This window comes from Notothenia rossii (assembly GCF_949606895.1).
Source record: "Notothenia rossii genome assembly, chromosome: 9".
Classification (NCBI taxonomy): Eukaryota; Metazoa; Chordata; class Actinopteri; order Perciformes; family Nototheniidae; genus Notothenia; species Notothenia rossii.
In genome coordinates, this window is record NC_136907.1 from 17,133,345 (window position 1) to 17,159,761 (window position 26,417).

At 39.6% G+C, this 26,417-nt stretch overlaps 1 protein-coding gene across 4 annotated transcripts in view; it reads left to right on the forward strand.

Annotated features, from left to right (window-relative positions):
• The first annotated feature begins 8,890 nt into the window (after positions 1-8,890).
• The window catches only part of fstl4 (follistatin-like 4), a 198,869-nt gene continuing 181,342 nt past the window's right edge, over positions 8,891-26,417 (forward strand). For 3 of the 4 annotated variants that reach the window (XM_079651560.1, XM_079651563.1, XM_079651562.1), the window contains exon 1: positions 14,083-14,352. The gene's annotated coding sequence lies outside the window, so the exon portion shown is untranslated. Of the gene's footprint in view, positions 9,083-14,082; positions 14,353-26,417 lie in introns of those variants that run through there. The other variant, XM_079651561.1, reaches the window with a different exon arrangement.

The window sequence follows — 26,417 nt, forward strand, 5'->3', positions numbered from 1 at the left end:
TAACACCCAACCTTGTTCAAAAATTCAAGACTAGAAGAGAAACACCAACAAGTATGCGCGATTGGGGGAGACAAACAAAGTATGTACATATGCACATACTCTGTTTCTCTCGCTGGCTTTCTCTTTCTATGTCATATCTTCTTCTGCTTCTTTCATGGAGGTCTGTCTTTGTTCCTGAAATAGACAGAGAACAGACAGCACTGTGCAACCGAAATCTCAGTAACTGACAGGGATGATGAAGTCGGACTTGTTTACCAGCACAAGATATTCCAGATAAAAGCGTATCTTTAAGGTGATATTCAAGATGAGTGTTTCTGTGCTTTTTCCTGTCCTAATCACAAACAGAACAAACAGGTTTGATAATATGATAATGGGAAGTACTTGCACACAACATGAAGTACACGATGTGTCAAGGACCAGTGGGTTGATTTTGCATAATCCAGCTATGATATGTTATATTTTTCATAGTAATTTAGATCGGATATTGCATAAATATGCACTTGTTAATGGTTGTTTTTCTTCAGCAGTCGATGGAGTACTAAATGTCTGTCTTTATACACAGTATAGTATCAAAATGAGTTTGAGAACTGGACTAAAATTGTTTTATCATACGTGTGTTTAAGTCTCTCTGCATGATACTCAAATGTGGCGCGCTAATTTTGAAGGAAATACTTAGCTTGTAAAAAGAAAGACATTCGCTTTGAGGAGAAAATAAAAACGTGGTTGTTAACTATTTAGCTCACTTGTTTAGATCCCTAGCTCATTCGATAGCTGGATATTTAGAAACTTTTCAAATGGCTGGCAATCATTTTGATCTTTATCCAGTGAAGCCCCGAGCCTGTTTTTCAGGTCTCAGGCTCAAAAATGACATTCCCAGAACAAATGACCATAACTTCATTTCTAAAAGGGGTAAATTCATAATCTTTTTTCTTCTCAAAGCAATGATACAGCTGTGAGTTGGATGTAGAAAAGTCAGAATCAATACAGATGTTTTTTTATTTTAAAATAAATTCAGATTGAACACAGTAAAACAATGTAAATGATAGTGTCTGTCCAAAAAAAAAACATTACTTATAGTGAAAACCACTCTTGAATGATGGGATAGTAGACTAAAAGCTTTAGGAATCCAAACTATAACATAATAAGTACCCTGTATCAAGATTGATGCAAAACAAGTGACATTTGACCTTTTTAGAGGGGTTTAGAAAAACAAAACACTTCTAGGGTCATTTGGGTGGCTTTTCCATACCTCTGGCCCCCCTTGGTCGATTTTGATGATTGACACCTCTTTTTAACCGTTAGAGCCAATGGAATCGAGGGGAAGTTCCTAAAATCCATCAAAACATTACCCATTGGTGAATGAGTGATGCGTAACCAGAATGCCCAAAACCGGAAGCTGTCATACACTCTTGTAGCCGTTAATATGAAATCTCCGTTATTAACATAAATATCAAGATGGATTATCAGTAATCATTTCAAAGTGACACAGACACATTGGATTAACCTTCAGCAGGATTGTATGCGTTTTAATGCCATTGAACACAACTTTTGATCAGAAAACAGCAACGGTAAGACTTATTTTCCGTTTTGGTCCTATAAAGCTACGTTGTGTGTTGTCTGGGTTTGCTTTCCCCCCTTTTGGTCGATCAGTGATGATATTTATACCCCTAGAATCTGTGGAATCTCAGCTTGCTAGCTGATATCTTGTTTGTGCAGATCCGATAAGTAATAAGATATCTCTACCGTGAGTTCTGTGCTAAGTGCATTTGCATTTTTTCAGGGCTAATTCCGAGTCTATGTATAACCCTTGTGTTTTGTTTAGCTAAAAATAGTTAATATTGTCTGATAGCTGAGTTTCTTCCCGTTAAGTGGGCATGACACATTCACAGTTTTTTTAAATGTTAAGAAGCCCTCAGACGCTGTTTCTTGCAAGATGTTGCATTTTGCCCCCGGTACCGGGGGCATGGGGCTTAACTGGATATAGCAGTGACTCTTTGAATTCAAACATTGTAAGCTGTTATCTCTCAAATACTTTTTTTCCCCATGTTTGTTTGTGTTGTCAAGAAGCAAGGGCACAAGGGCCATCATTTATTTTGAAGTTTATAGGAAGTGACTGCTGGATGGCTTTGGGAAATCCATGCGGACCAGATAACGGCAAACTTTTTTTCTCTGCATCTTGCTTTCTCAACTCTACACTTTCCAACTCATTACGGCCCGTCCACACGGCGGCGTGCGTTGAAGCTTCAACGCTTCTGCCCATTCACTTTGAATGGGGTGACGTCACGTTTCGCCGAACTGCATTGTGGGAGCGAAGCGTAGAGCAATGTTCAACTTTTGAAGCTTCGGCGGAAGCGTCAGCCAATCGAATCAAATGCCAGTACAAGCTCTAGCCAATCAAACCGCGTGCTTGTGTGTCTGGGGAGGGATATTCATGTGATTGGTAGTTGGTCGAGTTTCAGCCCCCCCCCCCGCCGGCAAGCGACAACGCACGCCGCCGTGTGAACAGGCCGTTAGACGATTGAGCCCTGTTTAAAAAAACACATATGGACATAAATGGTGTTTGAGTGTCCCACCACAATAAATGAATCAGGCACTTTTACAAATGATATTGAACTGATGATGGAACAGTTTTTTCTTTATTGTAGCATATTAATAAGACCGAGGGAGTGACTAAAGCCCTCTGCTGGCCCTCGGTTAAACATAATGACAAAGATTCACATCTTCAGTATTGATCGGGCTCATGTTTTGACAGGGCTACCAGTCTTATGTAATCCCTCCTCGCAGCTGCTCCTGATCTCCTGCTCCTCTCGGGTGGATTGTTCGGGTCCCTCCGCAGTCTGAGGGGAAAATGTAAATACTATTCTATACGACTGCAGTTAAAATGATTTGATTTGCATATCAATTACAAAGAACTTTTAAAATACATTCTCCAATGGATCATGGAGGGAATATTAGAGTCTCAATGTGCAGTGAAGGAACAAAACATCCACTTCCTTTTTATTGTATACTTAATTTGTAGTATGATGTGCAAATAAGGGCGACAATTTGGAACATCATGGTTTGAAACACTTTTGAAACACAGCATTTAAAATATTCAGCACCAGAGTTTAATCTGCCTATTAGGAAAAACACAGATCACTATTATTCACACATAAATACATCACACAATATCACCAACATCTCTTTTTTGGATCATAGATTGTACTTTGAGTTGTTTATCTTTAACCTATTAGTACATGTCGTATGGTGTTATGGCAATAGAATGATGTAAGCATCTGCATTTAGATTGGTTCCCTTAAACCTCGTTTTCAGTTTTGTTCGTCATCAGGTGTGATCTCCCAGGAAAATTGAAACTTGATTTATGGCCTCAAAGCCGCTGTAAACAAAATGCAGTGTGTCCTGTGTTGCCAACTCTTTCAAAAGAAAGATAGTTGGCAGTACTAGCTCCTAAAGCTGCTAAAAGTCAGCCGATGACATCATACACACATTTACATATCAGCACATTGTGCATTTCATGTGCTTAAAACGTTGTGGTTGTTTTGCATGCAGACCAAAATGACTACTAGGAAACGCTAGGGTTGATTTGGAAAGGTGTCTTTTGCTAATTTAGTAACCACCCGGCTTCTTGTGTAAATAAAATGGTAGCATTTTAGTGACTGAACTCTTGTTAATGTAACAATCGGCTACAGGTAGTCTGGGAGTGGTTAATAATAAAACATGATGAGCTGCTCTGGAAAGGTAGTTGGATGTTGATATTTTCTATAAATGATCCTGAATTTATCATTATTTGTCGTCTTTATGTGAGGACATGACAACTACATATTTATCTCTTTCAAACTCTTCCAACAGTTGGATATTTAAAAACAACATTTCACAGTGGCTTTTCTGTTTCATACGTCCAAAGTTTAAAAAAAGTATTAAAACACAGTTGTTGCTGCAACCTGATACTGTATATAATTCAGCAAGATGTGTTGCCTTTTATAGGTAAAAGTAATGTGTTAACGTTTGCAACCTCTAGCGGGTTTTCATTAACTTGTTTTGTTTTGATCTCTATGAGTCTACTTGACCCTGTGGACTCTCGCCTTTCTCAATGTTAATCCTTATGCTACTGTCAACTATTTATTTTGTTTGTTTGAGCCTGTGGCAGCGATTGACCATGTAGCCTACTCTTTCATTACGGTACGTCCACACAGCAGCGTTAAAAAAATCTTCCAACGCTTCTGCCCATTCACTTTGAATGGGGTGACGTCACTTTGCCTCACTTTTCGCCAAACTGCATTGTGGGAAGCAAAGCGGAAATTTCCATGCATCTCTCTGAGCCTACACACGGCGGCGTGCGTTGCCGCTTCAACGCTTCTGCCCATTCACTTTGAATGGGGTGACGTCACGATTCGCCAAACTGCATTGTGGGAGCAAAGCGTAGCTTCTCTTGCGGTGCTCGCTGCAAAAGTAGAGCAATGTTCTACTTTTGTCGCCTCAACGGAGGCGTCAGCCAATCTAATCATATGCTAGTACAAGCTCAAGCCAATCAAACCGGGAGATTCATGTGATTGGTTGTTGGTCGAGTTTCAGCCCCCTCCGCCGGCAAACGACAACGCACGCCGCCGTGTGTAGGAGCCGTCAGGATTCAAAAGTTGAGCAATGTTCAACTTTTGAAGCTTCTGCAGCTTTCGGTGGAAACGTCAGCCAATCAAATCATATGCCAGCACAAGCTCTAGCCAATCAAACCGCTGCTTTTGTGTCAGGGGCGGGAGATTCATGTGATTGGTAGTTGGTCGGGCTTCAGACACGCCCGCCGGCAAGCTTTTTCCAAAGCCGCTGTGTGGACGTACCTTACTCTCCTCCTGCTGCATTGATCATCAGTCTCATTTGATTTTCTCTAATGACTTCTTAATTTTGGAATGCACAACCCTCAGTTCAATTTACAAGTGTGTTATTTTAAGGCTTAAAAACTCCACTATGGCGTCTCTCTGCTTGCTTTGCCAACATGCTGCCATAATCAATGAAGCCCATTTGACGAGTAGTTATTGTAGCTCACAGTCGTAAAAATCAGGCGATGTTGGTTATGATAGGACTGAGAAACACAAACAATCTGTAGACTGACAGACAGCCACACCACCAAGGACAGTCAGCTTTCCATCGGCTGCTTTACTCATCTAGGGAAGTTTGGACGTGCTTCAGTTAAACATTTCAAATATATAAATATTGCTCTTTAAATCAAAGCGAAAACAGACCTGCTTCTTACAGCTGAAAGTGAAATGAGCAGTAGCCTACAGAACTCAAGCAGGTGAGCACACATCCTTATTAATGCTTTCTTTGCACCAACATGCATTAAAGAAAACAGGACTTACATATTTCCAAAGGTTATTTATAATTGTTTACACTTACATTTTGAGAAAAAATACATTTTTAGAGAGATGGAGCAGGCTTTTCTTTATCCTGTGACATCTTTTCCTCCAGACGTACAAAATGTGAAATTTATGATTTTAATGTATATTTGACAAATATGTGTATTCCTAACATGTCAACCTTTAAAACAGTATTGCAAGACAGCACTGGATACATTTAGCATTTCTAAAGCTTCAATCATAGTCCTCAAAATCAATTTTCACAATAAATTGTTGGGTCATACCCTTTTTAGAAAGAGACAAAGTATAATTCTGCTCATATGACAAACTAATCAGGAAAAAGCGACATTTGTTTTGTAATCTCATACTGCTAGGGTTGAGATTTGGTTAGGTTAAGATGTGTATGTATATTGTGGTGTATTTTAATCCTCTGCCCTTGCTGACTGAGATTATGATCTGACTTTGCATGTGCCAAATCCCCTCAGGCAGATTGTCCCTTTCTGGGAATTACGCAGCTAAATGACGAGAACCAGACGGACACTATCGGGGCTCATAATCCTAAAAGTGACCCTTTTTTGAAAATATATTTCACTGGGGAATCCATATTATACTGTTGGCTTGTAATTTCTTACAATACAATGTTTTGGATTTGATACACCTGTAGCGCCTCCGGCAGGCGCTACAGGTGTATCAAATCCAAAACAAACTGACTCAAAGACAGTTTTTTCCCAAGAGCCATAATTGCTCTTAACACCTGACATGTGAATCAATGTGACTCTGTACATATACATATATACCATTACTATTATTATTATTATTATTATTATTATTATTATTATTATTATTATTATTATTATTATAAATACACACTATTATTATTTATTACATTACAGATTTTATTTTTATACTCCTGGAAATAATTACTGCACTTTATTCTTTATTCCTTTATCCCTTATTCCTAAGTATGTATGCTGCGTGTATTTTGTTGTCTTATGTTGTGTTGTTTTGTTTTTGTTTTGATGGCACCCTTGAAAGGGAGAAGCATTTATCTCATTGTACATGTATAATGACATTAAACTATTCTATTCTATTCTACTATTATTGCTTTTTCACTAAAAGATGGTGGAATGAGTCACCGTTTTCCCTCATCATATTCTAGTAAACAATCCAAAAATAGAATGAAATGCAGGTGTGCTAAACGGAAACAGCAACAAATCAGGGCATTCTTGAGTGCATTTTTTTTTTCTTTCATTTGCATCAAGCAAAAAAAACATTGGTGCATTTTCTAGGCAGATAATATGACCAGTATAATTTAAGAAACGGATATCAGGGAGACACTTATGTCCATAAAACCTTAAAAATAAAATCAATTGTATAGGAAAAAAACGACACTCCCTGATAACTACTGTTGTTGTTGTCTGTTTGCTGGCTTTGGACAGACAGAAAAAGAGCTACAATGACATGTGAGGTTTTACAGCTCTTATGGGTTAATGGGTCTGTACACACCAACATACCCAAAGAGGATAATGTGCGGGGCTCAATTTGCTTACATTGCTTTGAAAGCTGCGACTACTCTCTCTTTGCCACAGAATTGAATGCTGTTAAATGTTCTGATGATGATGTTTATGGATACTGATACAATTACATCTGTAAAGAAATGAAAGAGCTGAAAAAGCTTTTCAGTACACAGAGACTTCAGCTCACACCAGTCTTTCCACAAGAAAGTGGGCAAATATATTTATTGTTTGTCATACAGCAAATGAACATGGCTGAGGAGGTGGCCATTTACAAACTGAAAATAAAATACATGTTAAGAAATAGAAACGACGGGAAACCGAAGTGACACAATATAACACACAGTGACAGTGAGAGACAGAGAGGTCGTAACTCACCTCAGATAAGGACTGTGTTTGAGGTTTGTTACTGCACAGCTGTCTGTGTGAGGCGTATGTGTTTGAGGTGCAGACTCAGGCTTGCAGGCTCACATCACTCTGAGAGTCCGTCAGGCAGCTTCCTTCATGGGGTGGGTTGGGAGACTGCACCTTGTGTTTTTAGAGCCTTCCCAACATCATTTATTATTGTCTTTATTGGGGGAGCAGGGACTCCCCTTGGTTTAAAAAATAAAATCTAAAAAAAATACAACAATTTGGATCGGTACAAACCATTTTGCCATGAAAAACAGATATATTTTTAAGATAAAAAACTCATTGTCACACAGCAAATAATTACACATAATATGGAATTAGCAATACCAAATGTACGCATAACAAAGCTGTACCAAGGTTATACCAAACAATGCATCATTGATATCAAAATGAAAGTCAGTAGTATAAAGTGAACAATCAAAGTGTACAATGTAACAGGAGCAGCATGTTGATTAAATGAACCTGAAAATAAATATGAGCTTTCTAAATATTATTATATATTGTACACAACATTCTAATCCAGCACTGCTATGGTTAGGGTTACAGTAAATTGTCTTTAAGCATATTATGTGGCTTGGTTAGGGGTGGACCAACGTTTGTGGTTTGGGTGAATACACGGATCACCTCCATAGACTCTCTGTTACAATGTCCTACTATTCATTCCTTTCTGCAGATGGACAAGACTCATGACTTTCACAGCATCTAGACCAGTGCTTCTCAAACTTTTTTCAGTAATGTACCGCCTTTGAAACGTTTTCTCAGCCAAGTACACCCTGGCCGACCCCGAACATTTTTGATCGAAAAAGCCTACATAAATAATTACAATATAGTGATGTTCCCTCAGTGTGTGATTGATTAACTCCTTCGTGCATGCATTACAACAAACAAAGGATTATTTCATCTTCATGCATGAAAAAAAATAATACAACACCATTTTTATAAAACAGATTTTTCCAAGGAGTTTTTCAATTGAAGTAATATGTTTAACAAACCAATGAACAAAATGATATATTGTGAAAAACTATAAGATACAATACACACATTTGACATGTTTATATGAGGACCCCCTTGGTGGTTCTAGGAATATTTTATATAAACTTGTGTTTTCTATTTAACTTATTGTACTAGGATTATTTTTGTAATCATGCATGGTATTTTTTTAATTAAACTTTTTTTAATTCATTTTTTAAATCTCACGTACCCCTTGCAGTACCCCAACGTACCCCCAGGGGTCCGCGTACCCCCATTTGAGAATCACTGATCTAGAGGGTAATCTGTGCAGTCCCATTAGAAACATAACAGAAAAACACAACTTTTTCCTTCACTGTGATTGTTTCTGTTTTACAATTTGCATTCAGCCTACCAGTAGCATTACTTTATTTTTTAAGTTTTCTTAACATGCATTTATCCTTGTTTGCACCCCGCCACACTCTGCAGTACATGCATAGTCCCTTGCTTGCTTCACAAAGACTGCATAAACTGAGAGTGCATTCACTTATTACTCCAAACCTAGTCTTTTTACTGTGTGTGCATGTTTTATCCAAGCTCCGGTTTCCTGCTACCCTGCTTTGTAGTGCAAACAACTCATCGGAGCAGCTCACTCCTGCAGGTGTCAGAGGGAGGCAGGGCAGGAGAGCCATCAGAGAGAAATATGGGCTGTAAGCCGGAGCTGTAGCACCATTACCGCCAGCGTCTTACTGCTGCTTTCATCTGTTAGCTCTATCTCAATGGTCATCTGGGGAACCTGGCGGCCGTACTGCCATCAAATTGGAGCCGGGCAGAAGGAGGAAACAAAGACTATTATATAAGGTGTGTGTGTGTGTGTGTGTGTGTGTGTGTGTGTGTGTGTGTGTGTGTGTGTGTGTGTGTGTGTGTGTGTGTGTGTGTGTGTGTGTGTGTGTGTGTGTGTGTGTGTGTGTGTGTGTGTGTGTGTGTGTGTGTGTGTGTGTGTGTGTGTGTGTGTCTGTGTGCACAGGCTTGGGGCCGAGAGTGATAAATGTATTTCTGGGCAGTAACCTGAGCATGTTTCTGTGTATGAGGGTGCATGCATGTATTTCTGTCTGTGTGCAGAGTGAAAGAGAGAGAGAGAGAGAGAGAGAGAGAGAGAGAGAGAGAGAGAGGGAAAGAGGTACAGAAAGAGGCTGCATACCAAATCAAAAGCCCTCATATGTCCATGAGAAGCCTAATGGCTGGAGGCTACAAAGAGAAGCCAGCTCAACACTTTGTCTGCACTCCACCCCCCCCCCCCCCCTCCCCCCCCCCCCCTTTCTCTCTCTAGTGGCAGGTCGTTTCAATAAACAACAGCACTGCAGCTCATACAGTACAGCTTTCTTTGACCACACTCTTCTGCAAAGTACAGAGGAAGTTACTGGTTAGTTGTGTTTTTGTGAAAAGGAATCCCCAATTTGTATGCAGAAAGCATAGTTGGAGTCGTGGCATTCATTGTCATAGAGCATGTTAGTGCACACAGTTGTTTAGCAGCTGCTTGTTTGTGTGACAATAAGAAATATATTTCAAGTTAGAACATTTGTGCCATTATTTCTTAAGGAGGGACTCGCTGTGCTTTCTCCTGCAGGTGCATCGTGAGCCATAGCAGCACACGTTATATAGATTTTTCAAAATCAATGTAGCATGTGCAAAAGTTTAGTTAAGTAAAAGCTGAATTGACCTTTCACCCCAATTGTGCTGACCTTCTCAATGACTGTCCAATGGGATTCAGGCCTCCTAAAGAATGGCAGAAATATGTTCGAAGCATTCAAGGTCAGCAAATGTATACTTTGATTGCTACAGAGCTGCTCTTTCTATCACGCTCTACCTCAAGTCAACTTTCTGACCTTGTCTTTTTGGTCGGAAAGTTTGTGATTCAACAAGAAAGAAGAAAAGAAAAGAGACTCATTCATTCTCCTTAAATCCAGCACTAAACCTGTGCTTATACTGCATCTGCAATGATTAAGTGTTGTTTGGGTGCAGTGCTGGTTAAGTTATATGATGGGCTATTAAGAATTATAATAGTGATACATTTACATGACATTTATTGGTGTGATAAAATGCTTTACAGCTGAAAAAATAGCAGAGGAAAAACAAAATAAAATGCGGTTGGACTGTGTTTTCTTTTTAGATTGTTTCAATTAACTCGTAACCTCTATCTGTGTGTTTTGGTCATTAAATAAAAAACCTTTCAAATAATAGAGGGATGAATTTGAATGATTTTTATATCCTTTTAATCAGACTTTTTGGTGGCTTTTTTAATGGCCCTAGATCATAACAACAGCAAAGGGATAATAATGATGTTTAGTTGGCTTACCCATACCATACTTTTACGTATGTCCAGTATTAATGTTATTTTCTGGCAATAGTGTTGTCAAATCATATCAGTACTGAGTAGATTCTTGTATATTTTCTAAAAATAGTTGCCAATATCTGCACACGCTTTTGAACAACGATCCTACACAACGATTAAAAATAGTTTAGAATAAATGAGTATCCCTTCTACTGTATATGATGCAGACATGTGAATCACACCAGTATACTTGCAGTGGTGAGCTGGAGTAAAAAGGACATAAAGAAAAGTTATGGCTCTATCTCTTGCATGGTGTGTCTGTCTCTGGGGGAGCAGCTACGTGAGAGAGACCTTTTAGTGCTGACACATGCCTGAGTGCCTTTAAGGTTGAGGGGAGAGGATATTATGTTCCTGAAGTATGACTGCAAGTACAAACACTCCTGAGCAAATGATGGCAGAGATAATGACTGCTGTGGCTGCTCAGTCCCGACATGCTAGTCTCAGTTTGTTCAGCCGTGGGTGTAGCTGTGGGTGAAATGCGCTTGATGTTCCTCTTGTAATGCCATGCAAGGGATGTCGTCTATATGAGCCCCTGGAGGATCGATTCATATTTGCACCATTTAGGCGTGATTGATTTGCCACTCAGGGTACGCCTACAGCGGTCTGAGTTTGTTTCTGCGTTGCGAAGAGAGCTGTTGGTTTTATGAATAGATCTGATATGTGTTTGTCAATAATTTGAATCAGAAAATATCCACTGCCAGGGCCCTGAGTGTGTGTGTGTGTGTGTGTGTGTGTGTGTGTGTGTGTGTGTGTGTGTGTGTGTGTGTGTGTGTGTGTGTGTGTGTGTGTGTGTGTGTGTGTGTGTGTGTGTGTGTGTGTGTGTGTGTGTGTGTGTGTGGGTGTGTGTGTGGGTGTGTGTTTGTGTGTGAGCACCTTGTGAGTGTCTGTGTGTGTATTAATGGTTGCACGTCTAAAATGTGATGGTAAATAGGTGTTCGGTTAAGTTTTAAGATGTGTGTGTTGATCGGGAAAGCAAACTTCAAGATGGAGGAAAACACTTTCAGACAGCTGTGCTGTATCCACTATGGTACTCTACATCACAGTGATATAGCAACAAGCCATCTTTTCAGAATATTGAGATTATTCAGGATGTTTGTTGCTTTATTGCATCTTGGGGAAATGCACTGATGTGAGCTGAGTGATTGTGTTGATAAAGCTGCTATCACAAGGAAAATATGCAAAGAAAAATTTTCAGGTTCTGTTGATTTTGACTGTTGTTGATATTGCAAACAATAAAGACCACTGAAAAGTTACGGCAATTCTACTTTAAAGCCCTCAGAGAAAGCTACAGAACAACTGTCTGAGTGCTCTGAAACACATTTTGGTTGAAATTGTTGAAAAAGATTACATGTCAGCAGAGGTAGTACAAATGTGTTGTTTTTGAAGAAGGATCCTGTTGTTACTGGGTATTTATATAAAAATCCAACTGTCGAGACATGCATGTCTTTTTTTGGCACAAGATTTTTGAGAGTTTTGAGAAGTTATGTGATAATAATAAGAGTAAAGCAACAGGTTATCTTTTTCTACAGAACAGAATTTCTGCATTTTGCAAATATGTTTTGTGTAAACCTCATGCGATCATGGACAGAATGTATGTTATATCTGACCCTGTAACAGTTTCTGTTTCTGTATGAGGATTTGAACATGTTTGGCAACAAATGTTTATTATCTTGTAAAAAGTTATCATTATTCCACTTCCATTAAACTGTCCATGCTTTAATAAAGACTGCATTTGAACCTCATACACAATACAGCCAATCGTTCAATTATACAAATGTTTAAACCCTTTACTTTTTGAGCGCTTTTAAAGTGTCAAACCAGACTGTAAACATCTACATGTCTTCACCCCCCACCCTTTTAATTCACCCCTCTTTCAACTAAATCCATGTTCAGATTTGTCATTTTTTCCAATGAAGTAAAAAAATGCCTTAAAAGACGAGGAAGAGCCTGTGTAACCGGGGTGGTTCATATCAATAATTCATGACCATTAATCAAATTGAAGAGACAGTTTTCCAACTACAAATTGTTGCAGCATTGTGCGAGGCCATTCCTCATCTCATCAGACAAAACCTCTTGATGCAGCTTGTGCTGTTTTACATATAATATCTACTTTTTTTTCCTATTATTCTTCTTTCTTTCTTTCTTATCCTCTTTACTTTTTCTGTCTAATCCTAAATCATTTGAAGGACTCACGTATAGCAAATGCATGACACTTCCTTTCTGTACTATTTTCTTCCTCCCTGTTATTCTCTCTCTTTTTTTCACTTTCTTGATAAATGTTACATCGAGCATGAATATTTTATTGACACATGCAATTTTGATGGGGACACCACCATCTTTTCGGGATACAGTATGTAGGCCTAATTGTGCCATGTGCTCTTCTCTCTCCTAATTTAACACAAAGGGGTAGAGAGAGAGAGAGAGAGAGAGAGAGAGAGAGAGAGAGAGAGAGAGAGAGAGAGATATGTACTGTAGTACTGTAGTACTGTGTGTGTGTCTTTAAAGATTTGAACCTAAATATAAGCAGGTAAGCCGCTGTAAACTTGCTCATCTGTGAAAGTGTTTCGGACACACCTGCCGGTCCTCTGTCTAATTCCTCTGTGAACATCATTGCTGCCTTGTTGATTAGTGATGCTTTATAGAGTTTGTCATACAGCCGACAGTCCTTTCATAAAGCTTTACAGGGTCTGAGCGGAAAACAATCTTTGAAAAACAAATAAAATATGCATATGATACTTTTGACAACATTTGACAACCACATCATGTCACCACTCTGTGATTCTTTCCTCGATTCTTGTCTTTTGTCTAACACATAGCCAATGTAAATGTGAACATTGTGAAATGTGAACAATAATTAGCACAATTGTATTGCATACAAAACAGTTTGTAAAGACTTACATCTTAGTAGTGACAAATAAGTGTAGTAGTGACACACTTTCATTCAAAACCATGATAACTGCTAAATGTGGCAAAAAAACAATATGTGTTCCTTTCCATCAGTATCTAACATAGTATTTTATTCAGCAGATATTATGAGTGACTTAATTTAATTATTGTAACAAACTGATTTGCATTTACAAATATTTATTTTCCTTTCATTTTTCTTTTCTTATTACATAATGCATGCACAGACACATACATCATTCATTCCCTTAACTGCAACCTCGCAAATCAACTCAATGTCATTCATAATTTGACCCCAACCAAAGTATGTTCTCAAATCCACATTTCAGACAAATCCGGAAATCATATGTTACCAACCCTGAAATTAAGAAAAAGAAACACTGCAAACATTTTTGTCTGCTATTCTGTGGTCCTTTACACACACATAGTTACACACACAACCGCGCATGCATGCACATACAGGTGTCGCTTTCTTGTGTGATGAATCCGCAGATGCAGCCTCACCGCATTTGGCGCGCAGCAGCTGACGTCAGGAGCGGAGCGGAGTGAGGGGAGTTGAAATAGGGCAGAGCAGGAGAGCAGCGCTGAGAGGAAAAGCAGCCGGAGGAGCTGAAGGATGGCGAGCCGTTGCTGAGAGTTGGGACACGCTACCCGTCGCTTCAAACACAGCTGCTTCTGATACACCAGCCCGTAATTAATCTGAAGCCTTTAAACCCTGCCGAGAAAGGAGTGGAACTAAAAGTGCGCAGTTGTCTCTCGTCACTGCGAGGGAGATCTCTGGCATATTTGCACGAATTTCCTTTCCTTTCTGCCCTCTTGCTTTGGAATACCACAGGTAAGGTGCAGGCTGTATTGCCTAATGCGGGATAGGGGCTCCACGGTCCTTTAAATACGTTTTAATGTATTTGACAAGTTTGGTTGTTCCGTGTGCGCAACGCTGTATCCGTCACTATATGCATTGGGACTGAGTGAATGGAAACTGTAAAGAGGGTGGCAGTTGTGTGCTTTAATGTTGAATTAGTTTGTAAGTAGCTGAGGAAAAATGCATCAACAATAGAAAGCGAGCCCCACAATTTACAGGCAGAAAGATATGTGTGAGGTGCAGCCTCATAGCGCAGGGCGATGTCAATGACAGTCTGTGACAGTGTTTAACTACACTGCCTATTGTGTGGCGCAACACGGGATGTGATTAATCATTCAATATGACCAGATGCCAGCTTTTGGTAGCCTCATAAAGCCGTGCAGGGGCTATACCTGCTCGGAAACAACAGGATAGTGTTTGATGAATAGCTTAGGAGTCCTCTGCCCGGATGTGCCAGGGTTGCTCAAGCAGCAGAGGGGCTGAGATGATAACATAGTGAGACACGCACATCCCTCGCCGGGCTCTCGGCATGAAATCCAGGTCCCAACAACCCCCCTCCTCACCCGGTCCTCCTGCCTCTTTTGGCTGGCAAGACTTAATCTTTTAACGATCAGTGTGTTATAAAGCATACACCCCCTCATCTACTCAACAGAAACTCTCAGGAATGTAAAGAAATTCCTAAACAAGACGAGATTTTCTTGTCTGATTGTGTTAAATGAGCTGGTTCAGCGCTCTCTCTTGGGAAAATCCTATCAGTGTCACCAGAGAGCTGGCACAGCAGCAGCAAAGCCTCCGTGACGGCCAGCAGAGTGGGAAATGAGGATTGGTCACCGCGCACGCTGCCGTGATACAGCGCATATTGCGCCGGGGCTCTCCATGGTGCTGAAAACGCTCCAGCCTCTTGCTGCCATACTCCACTCCTCACCTCCCCGGCCAGCCCAGCCTATCGTTCCTTGGTTTGTTGAATTACCTCTCCACCTGGAACCAGATATGTGGCTAACATCCAGCAACACAATTAGGGCCATTCAACAGTGTGCTATCTGCGAACAACTGCTTGTAATTCCTAGCTTTCAGCTTTTGTGAGAGCCAGCAACCCCTTTAACTCTCAACTCAGGCACACACAGCACATAGCAGACACACATCCGAGCAAAGGGAGAGCTCTGGATCAATGTCTTGCCCTTGCTCCTGAATGAGAATATTAATGGCAGCTGTTCTCAGTTGGACCTGCAGTTTGCACCAACATAAAACCTCAAGGGGTTTACCTGGTCATTCATTGCAGCGGAAATAAACCGGCAAGCCATCACATGTGACAAATGATCACCGGAGGAAAAAGTGACAGCTGTGTTCATGGAGTAAATCAACAGTTTGATTTATTATTTTTTTCAGAGCAAAGAATCCACTGCTAATCACCACTGAGGTTACTCAACTTCAATTAAAGGATGATTAAACAATGGATAAGAGCCTTACATTAGCACATAACCCAATATTGGAACTACATTAAGTCCATTTTCCAGGTTTGTGACTTCTGCAGGTTTTTTTCTTTTTAGTCACATCATGTCCCGAACCCTGTCCCATCAATTCTGCAGCCCACCCTGGGGTCACAGTCAGCGGGTTGATAAAATAATGATGTGGCCCAGAAAAGTGACTCAGTCGGGCTTATTACAGTCCGCAATCTGGTGTGTAACTTATTAGCTGTCTCACAGAGAGCCATTACAACGCGGTGTCCAGCAGATTATGGCCGCGTGTTGTGCTTCAGAGACAGCCTAATAGTGGGATGACTCACACACTTAAAGATTGACGCTGAAGACACACAAGAGCCACATTGGAGTATGCACACACACACACACACACACACACACACACACACACACACACACACACACACACACACACACACACACACACACACACACACACACACACACACACACACACACACACACACACACACACACACACACACACACACACACACACACACACACACACACACACACACACAGATAAATACACACAAGAAAACCTACACTTTAATTTTTTTTACTTCCCCTCGCTTAGCATTTAAAGAGCTAGAAACGACTTGCAGCATACGTGAATTGATGCATGTGTGCAGTGTGTCATGCATGTTGGTTGGATAAAGCTACATATTTCAAGAATAGCAGTAAAGGTCGGATCTTCCGAGGTTCTACACGCTTCCACAGATCTTGCATGTCTATTTAGCTAGGCCTTCTGGCTAGATTTAGACATATTAACATAAGCAAGTAATTGTTTTGACAGAGTGACTGGCTAAATACAATCTGACGTGAGCTTTCTCTAGATAAGAAACTGTTAACTTTGTCAGTACTCAATTTGGTGTTCAGATTGGATGATTGGATTTCGAGTTTCTAGACTTTTTTGTCGGAGTTGAAAAATAATGTATGCACATACAAATTAACAGTATCCCCTGGTTTGTTTTGAAATCAATGTAATAACATGATGAGTGTGTTAATGTATTCATCCCAGCTAGTGAAAGGTCAGAGGTCAGACTCAGTGTCAGGCTCCAGGACATTTTAGGTGATTGAGGGCTTTCTACCATAGAAAAACAAGTTGTACTGGAAAAAGCATACTCTCTATGCCCACTTGACTTCCCACATGCTTCTTCTTTCTTTCTGCAGTACTCGGGACTGTTTTTAAGTTGTTTCGTATTTTAAAATATGTTCCTGAAGTTTGGCAAATGTCTAGCATTTAGGTCACTGTTAAGGTTAAGGAGAATAAATAGGCTGTGGGACAGAGTAGCATTTTGATCATTCTTACTCCTGTTCTGCGTTTCATAGCAAGTAGTGGCCGGAGAAGAAAAATCCTTTCTTGCCCAAGTTTGATGCCAATCTTCTCTGTGAACATACAGGCCAGATGGCAAAGCGTACAGGGCTTGCTACTAAACATATGAAATGTAACTAAGGCTAGAAATATTCAGAACACATGCATATTTACCATGGTAGATATTTGGAATTTCAAACATTTATGCTTCAACGGTTTTTTCTTTTTTCTTCTATACACAGAGTACGCTATAGACAAAAAATATAAATTCAAGGTAGATTTTGCATCCTTTATGCAATCCACATATAAAGGGCCATGGATGACAAGTCCATATAAGATTGAAGAAGAATAAATTACATTTTTCAATTATAATGCCCCTCTCATGAACAGTTGAAATGCCTGGCATCACAGCGCCTGAACCCCATGCAGAGCTTGTCTAATCAGGAGCAGGATTTATTTCCACACAACAAAGCCACCCCCTCGCGTAAACCAAACCCACTTCCTCCCCTTTCTTTCCTTCTTTACGCGTTGTGACTTTGATTTGTTTAGCTTTGCAAGTGTTCCAAAGAAGTATAACGAGCCATACTCCAAAACAAAGGAAAAAACGCATTACAGATGTTGAGTCGCACTCTTCTGAGCTGGCGCTTTCGCCATACGCTCACATCCTGATCACAAGATTAGTTTTAAATTGAACTGATGAAACTCTTACTCGTGGGTTAAGCTGGTCCACACTGGCACTCACACACACTCATGGCCAGGGAAGTATTACATGATTAACATGAGGCATCTGAGGAGGAGACAATGAGGAGCACTTAATATAAATGAGACTGAAACTCAGGGGCACCAGTTACTCGCACCATTACATTCTGTATCCTTTTTAATGCAGAGACATATGGCCGTGCCCGTCAGATAACCCGAGGAGTGCTTTGTACTCCCTGCAGAGAGCAGAGTCACAAAATGTGGGCAACACGGTTCACTTGAAATTCCGATCACTAATGTTGAACTTCTAGAAATGACCTTTACCACCGCATCCCATATGAACACAGCAGCTGAGCTCAGAGCATCAGCAGCGCAGCTCTGAGCAAAGAGTGCTCGCTGCATCCTCTGCCTGAATGGAGGAAACTGACGAAAGAGTCGGTCGAGAGGGAGAAACGAGCTGGAGGTTACAGAAAGGTCACCAGAAAAGATTGTTTTTTTCGGCAGCAAAGTCTGTCTGCCATCTGCCTATCCCCCACTGTACTTATTTGAACTTTATAGAAGTGATTTTGCTTTCAGTTGTGATGTCACATCTGGAAAGGTGGTGTGACTCAACACAAATGTTACTGCAATCATTTCAACATGTCTTATGCCTCCTGTTTAATGAATACATATCAGTGCGACTGTGAGGTTGAGTAATCAACACGATCAGCTTCTTTTGTTAAGATAATGGTTGGTTGCAAAGGCAAAATGATGAGAGGAAATAGCTTCGAGATGCAGTGAATACAGGACAATTATATTTCGAAAGTTTGTTTTGAAGTTCTCTGTAGAAAGTGTTCCAAAGCGCTAAGAATTCAAGGCGCTTATTATTTTCTCATACTGCTCCCAAGGTCAAACATGAACTTGTGCCATGTGTTTAACTTGATATTTTAAACAGTATCTTAAAAAGGACGGTCATATTTTCACTGCCAAATACATCTTGGTGGTACAGTATATGACTGTTTGGCTTTATTTGCCACTTTTAATTTTGTCTGAAATGATCAGATCTTTGAGCAACATAACACTTACAACACCTATTTAAGATACACCGTTCCACTCTGTTAGATTTGGTAGGAAACCTCATATCACAAAACAGAGACATGACCCTGTTCTTTCACCGCAAACTGAGAAAGTTCTGCCCAATTATAGAACAAGTAAAGGTTTTGAAGCCTTCTTTTAAAGTTCCCCTTGGATTTACTAATTTGGCTTTATCCCTTGAAACCAGCTTTCCTGATATTTTGACTTTAAAAAAGTTGGATTTATGATTTGATTTGAAACTTGCGCTGAAGTAGGACACACATGACAACCACCAGCGCGGAGTGTTACAGCCTGTCAAAGTAGCAAACTCAACACCAAACAAACCCCTCCGTGAACCTTAATATATAACTATCTTGCAACAAAGTCTAAATAGTATTGGCAAAAAAAATACATATTTATAACTTTGAATCTGTAGAGACTAAGTGTGGGTTTCTCATTCACCTGACTATAGTTGGCGCTATCTTGATTGATGATGATTACAAACATCATTGTGCCTCTGAAAAGCCATTTATGCTTAAAAGGGTGTTTTTCGATTTGTCACAAATACAGACATCCTTCATGTTGTTTTCAAACACTTTGCCACCGCTCTATAATTAGCAACCCGCAGTCCTGTTAGCCAGGCAGACCGCCCTGTTCTGGCACTGCAGATCATCCTGATACTTTCTTTGCTCTTGAAGCCATATCGTACAGCCGGCGGGGGGATTTCTGGATTTAACAAGTCGCTTGCTGTTTGTGTGTCTTTCCACCCCACCTGACAAGCAGGATGTGGGTTTTTAACACCCTTGGGCTGCCTATCTGGTCACAGGCACTTGTCAGAGAAAAAGCCAAAAGTCAATATCAGTGTTGAGGAAGAAAGGTAAAGAGAGAGAGGGGGGGTTAGTAGAGTATGACACAGAAAGGAGGAGCCTCTTACTCTTCCTCTCACTGCTTTCGAAATGGGGTCTTATTACTACCTCACAGCCTGAAGCCCTGTCTCTGCTCCAGAGACACAAAGTGGCAAAGAGAGAGTCTCAGATAGTCATTACTTCTGAGGTAAAGCAGTAGAAGCCAAGCCTGATAAGGATATTTGGTCTTGCTAAACCCCCATAACCTGCCTTGTGTTGTTTCTGTATTTGCTGTGTCTTTTCTTGGAGGCTGACTCGTTGTTTTATCTCTCTTACAAGAACATAATATGAAACATTCCGTTTTTTTAACTGAACAGCCATGACATTCATTCCTCTATCACTGCTACCATATGTTTTTTGTGGCATATTTTAATTGCTTTAATGATGCCCTTGTTGTTTCTCACATTACTTGCACTGCTTGATTGCTTCTGGCTTCTGCGTTATGTTAGAGTTGTATTGTGTTTAAAAATTGCTATACTTCTCTTCCTTTTTCTCTCAAATGTAGTTATTGATTCTCAACAAATGCCCTGCATACTGTTTAAATGAAAGAACTTTAATTAGTTTAGTTTTGCACATTGTATCTTCATTACTACAATCAGAAATGCTTTACTTCACAGCTAACCATTTAACGTTTAAAGGTGTTTTGTTTGCCATTCCAGGTAGCCATTGGTTTCCATTATTCTTTGATATGGTACACACAGTAGAAATTGGCAGACACTTGAAACTTTCTTAAAGGGTTGTGAAATCAATATTTTCCTTATTTGTCAGAAAATCCCATGAAAAGACCGAAACCACTAATGAATTGATCTAATAACAAATATTGTTTGTATATCCAAGCGCCTGTATAGCTTACTCCTCTCTGCCTTAGACCACCATTGATGTCCAAAAAGTATTAAAACGCCAATGAGCCGCACCGTAACACTGAGTGACTTTATCCCTCATTACTATAATCATGGCAATGTACATGCTAATGAAGGATAGTGTCACTCATGATTATGTTAACTATATTTCATTTGGATTCAATTCCAAATACACCATCCTGCTGCGGAAATACTCACTAGAGCACAACATCACCGGCTGTCTAGCTGCTGCAGGAATAGATTTAGTTTATAAATGTAGGACAATTGTGACAGAGGACCGATAACAGACAAACAAACTAACCGTAGTTTTTGGTCGTGTAATGGTATTTATTGCATATTGCCTGTCTATGTTTTTACAATCAATCTCTTTGGACACATTTTAAGCGCCTGCTAATTGATTTTCATATCAGCAATGAGCAAAAACCCATGGTTGCCTGGAACAATGTTAAAAAGGAAAGACATCAGCAAAATGTAGGATGTAAAACGATGGCTCAAAGGACTAAAAGACGCTTAAAGGAAACTGCAATTTGTTGAAAAATAACTCATTACAAGGGACACATTTCACAATTCATATTATCTGGTCAATTGATGATAAGTGACAGAGGTAAAACACTGGTTTGGTCCTATTATAAACCTTATAGCCAGTTTTGGAAATTGAATTGCTGGAAATGACTCGTGTGGATATTCCCTTTAGTTCCAACTGCTCACAGTCATCATTAATTGGGTCTTAACCATTTGTAATTAGTTCAACATTTTCTGAACAAAATCCTTTTAATTGAGAGCTGCCTGGATCTTGGCTGATAAGGCCTGTCAGCTTTTAACCGGTGAGATGTCAACACCGTCTCCTTTCCAAGGGGCAATGCTTATGAGCCTTTTACACTGCAGTGAATGATGGTTCATAACTTTATCTTTCCGGGCTACTGTGCTATATCAATTCTCTTTGGGAAACACCACTCCAGAGCGTCCTGAGATTTCTCACATAACTTGTCATAAAAAAAAATAATAAAAGGAGGAAAACGCTGAAAGGATGTTTATCCTCTTCACCTGGAGTGTCTGGGAGATAACTAGGGTTAGAGCTTCTGATCCTGATGCCTGTCTGACAGAAAGATTGACACCTCTGGTCTCTTCCATATCTTCCCCAACCACACAGGAACAAGAATAAATGAAAAGTAGACGAACGAATCGCTGCCGCACGCAAAGTGTCTCAGAAAACATTTTGGGCGAAGGCGATCCCCTTGGTGGCTCTATTTCCTGCTACATAGACATGTGTCTGAGAAAGAGGCCGTTTGAAACCTGAGTGCAGGCAGATAGGTCGCAGCCACAGGATGATAGCAGAGATTTAACTGAAGAGGAGCATGAGTTGGAGGCAGCGCTCAGAGTAAAAGCTAGAGAGGTTTGTTCCAAATTGAGGCATGCACCATGTAGGGAAAAAGTGACACCTGCTTCACAGAATGATTGAGGGCAAATCTTAGCTTCTAATTTTAAACATTAGCAGGTTAACCAAGCTGACAAAACACATTACTCTTCCACCCAGAGTTCTTCTCATGATTGGAGGAATATTTTCTAAAAATACATAGATGTCAGTTGCTCAATAGAATGCTTCATATGCAAAGTATTTTAGTTCAAAGAGTGAACTGCATACATTACGGTTTCAGCAGGTGGTGTTCAATGTTCGCAGATGGGTTTTTTTTCTGCTCATTCCGACTTACTTTGTAATATTTTTAAATGCTCAGCAACTTGCAGAGTGGAAGCATGCTGAGTGGGGACTGACTGTCGTACTGGAACTGCGCGTGTCATTTGTAACTGTGACAGCAAACGTAGCTGGAGCACAGAGCTGGAAAGAGAGCAGGAAGGAGAGCTAAACCTGTTCCACAATCACTTGAATTTCTCTCAGAGGTCAGGTGGAGGCAGTCTGATACTGTGACGAAGAGAAACAGTATGCAGAGATCATTTATATGTCAATTTGTATAGACTCGGCTTCATTACAATACTTTTAGTCTCATTTAGGTCCATTTGAGTTAAATCATATCTATTCAAAGTTTAAAATGATACTGTATAACTAAATATGGTCTGAGACCTTCTTATCTAAGTTTTGACAACATAGTGTTTTGACATCTTTAAATGACTTAAAGGTGTAGCAGGTAAGTTTGAGAAACCGGAATGGAATGCTCTTAACATCCCGATAAGAATGAATATCTTAAGTGCTTTGACAAAAAATGTCATCTGTGGAAGCCGTAGTACTGTAAAAAGCAAGACCAATCGTTTTAGCTGGGCCGGCTGAAATAACTGGATGGCCTACCTGCCTGTCAGCCTTCCATCTGTGCACAAACTTATCTCGTGCCCTCATTGGTCATGTGCACGTTCATGTGTGTTGGAGGAGGGGCTCTGTAAGGAAGTACCAGATTTGTTCCGGCTGTGTATTTTCAAATTCTAGCGCACTCGAGCTGATTTCTCCAAAATGACCTGCCCCACCTTTAAAGAGGACTGTATGCATGCTAACATTTGTATGACATTTGTCTTGCATTTGTTATAAATCAATGCAAGAACATAGAGGTACACAAATTGTAGGTGGTGGTACGTTTATGCCATCATCATTGTGACAGAAAAATACTAATAACAAAATATTTAAACATTTTGTTTTCTGTTTGTTAACATTTTTCTTTAGCATAAGATTAGCATATCATGTATGTTTTAACTAACACTGTTAACAAAATAAATAAGTGTGCTGATTGCTTGGATCAGTTTATGAAAAGATAAGTTGAAAATACACCCTAGTCAAACATTGAAAATAGTAAAAGATTCTTTCCACAAAAGAAACCGGAAACATTAGTCAACATCACCGCAGGGGAACATTATGTTCTCTAGGATCCATACATGATATTGCCAACACATATCACCATTATCCACAGCCTGGCAGTTTGTTTGTTCTCTTTAGAGCAGAGCCAGATGTTTTGTACTTTTTCACACAGAGGAAGAAAAGGCTTTTGTGTTGTCTGTGTTAGAAGTTATAGAAATTGTCACATAATCACGCACTTATCATTTTCTCCCAAAAGCCAGACTTACTCCCCCAGGCTCAGGGTCAACATTTGTTCCAATTTAGTCTAGATGTGTCTAATCATACTTTGATAGGAGCCTCACATTTTAGTTCACCACATCTCGTGTTTACTGTATAGTCAAATTAAAATAAGTTGTTTTTTAGCCAAGTACTTCAATTTTTGAAGTGAGAAAACTGCCAGATGAATACGTTTTGGCTGTGGCAAAGAAAAGTGGGGTGAGGCTTTACATTCGGTTATTATTGTCTAAGCATAGTACAATATAATCATTAAACGATTTTAAAGAATAGTGAGATAACATTTCTTTTTTTTTGGTGTATTGTTTGGTCAACAACTTAACACAAAGTAACTTTGAGCTGTTAGAAAAACATAGATAAGGTATTTCTCTTGTTTAAATGCAGAATACCAACTTAAATCTAAAGTCTACTCATATACTCATGTTAGCCTCTTGAATAGTCTCTCACACATTACGATTCATTTAGAAATATTGAAAGGAAACTCAATCATGATGAAACCTATTTCAAACGTTAATCATTCAAATGCTCTCATGCAGGTCTGAGACATTTCACATCTTTAACAATCCCATATCTTCATGAAACCAGACTCCTGCCATGAGGAATGATCATGTCAATGTTTCTGTGTTTGTGTGTGTGTCTCCATGTGCCTATCCATGCGTTCATTAAGAAACCTTTGCAGTCATTCAAAATTAAACAGTCGGTGGAAATGAATATTTTACCTCGACCTAGAAACAAGTCTGAATGTCGCTGATGCGTCTGAAAGGCTTGTGAGATGTCACCTTGCTCCAAATGCCTCATCTTAAAACGTGATGGTGAGCAGATGGTGCTTTACTGAACCCGAGCGCTGCACATTTCAGGCATTAAGCTGACTTCTTCCTTTAGTTTCATTACGTTTAAAGATGTAGAATAGATCTTCAATTCTTGCAACCCAAACAACCAATGAAAGTCAAAATGTGGCACGGTCTACAAGTTATCATTTGTTATTCCCTATTGGACACAACAAGTCTGTCTTAATGCAATACTAACTTTATACAGTATGTATATCAAGTCAGTCCCTCACAATTCTGTACGTCATGTTCATTTCCTCCTGTTTTGTATTCTTCCCTTTTGTTTCTTCTCACTTTTTCATGTTTAAACCTTTTATTACAAGCTTGTGATTCATTTCATTAAGTGGCTCAGGTTATAATTTAAAAAGCACTCTCCACTTTACCTGCAAGACATATAAAGAAAATGAACTTAACTTCCAAAAAGTAAGCGACTGGAAGCAGCTGCAGGTCGCTCAGCAGGACTCTTCAGTGCCCGACAGTACTTTTGTGCCCTTTAAATGTGAAGTTCTGAAAGAAGGAAACATGAAAAAGTGGAGATAGGGCTTGAAAGTAGCTTGGATGTGAATAGATTATATTTAATGTTTGGCATATTGAGTCTTTTTGTAATACAAGTACATTGAAACAGTCTGATCTGACTAAAGCTGCCAAAAGGGACACTCTGTCTCTTTAAGCTTTTTAATATGCTGGTCGAATAATGGCTTCCTCTTAGACTTTCTCCCTCCTGATGAATTTCTAAATGGACCATTCAATCCACACCCCCAAGGCTCTGTGTGTGTGTTTGTGTGTGGACAAATGAACAAAGTGTGCTGAGCTGTGTGTAGGCCAACGCCAGGAGGCCAGGCCACACATTAAGACAGTGACTGGCAGATTCTCATTTCGTGTTTAATTTAACAAGAGAGATCTTTCATCTGTGAGGGCCCTTAGCCTCCGGCTAGCTAGCCGAAGGATGTTGGTGCGTCCTTGCAGAATGATGTAAACACTGACAGGACCTTATCTCCTATGGTTAGCAGTGTTGCAAAGAAGATATAGCTACATATTATAATAATGGTGATTTCTAGGGGAATTTTTGTTTTTGCTAAATGATGTTCCATGATGTTTTAGACAAATATTGTTTTACAGCACTTATTTGACACTTCTCATTATTTTGCAGATTATAATTTCAGAAACATACTGAATTCATTCTTGTCCAATTGGTAGCTCTATGTGTAACAAGAAAACGTTTACTTACGAGTCCACTTACTAGCTTTTTTCCTGAGCTTTCAAACACATCTTAAAGTTTGACATCTAGGCCAGCTTCAGTTTCCTCAAAAGGACTGCGAGAGAAAGTTGTAAAAATGAGAGTAAATGGACTGTAGGAGTTGGGTCATACATACTCTAATAATCAATATACAAATGATCACACATAATGATACTCATAACGACAGGGGCAATTCTTCCTGCATCCACTTTCTGGTATTTTGGATCAATGTCGGTTTTCTTGCTCAAGTCTATGCTTTTATTAAGCTCATTTACAGATACAGCCAGAGGTTTTCAATAAAAAAGCTCTTATGAAAAAGGAGGTGACTAGCCGTTGAAAATAGTGGAGCGCATTGATTATATGATAAATGATGATACATGATGATATGATATGAATGGGAATGTATCTTCTACTCTCATTCTATTTCTATGTTTTTTACATTGTGATATTGTAAAGAAAAAAATGATTTTCTCTTTGACAAATACTGTTCATTACAGTTGCAAAATGTTTCATCTTATCAGTGTATTAATATGATGATATGTTTCAAAATATGTGTTTATTTCTTTATTGCAAAATGGAAAAATGGATATG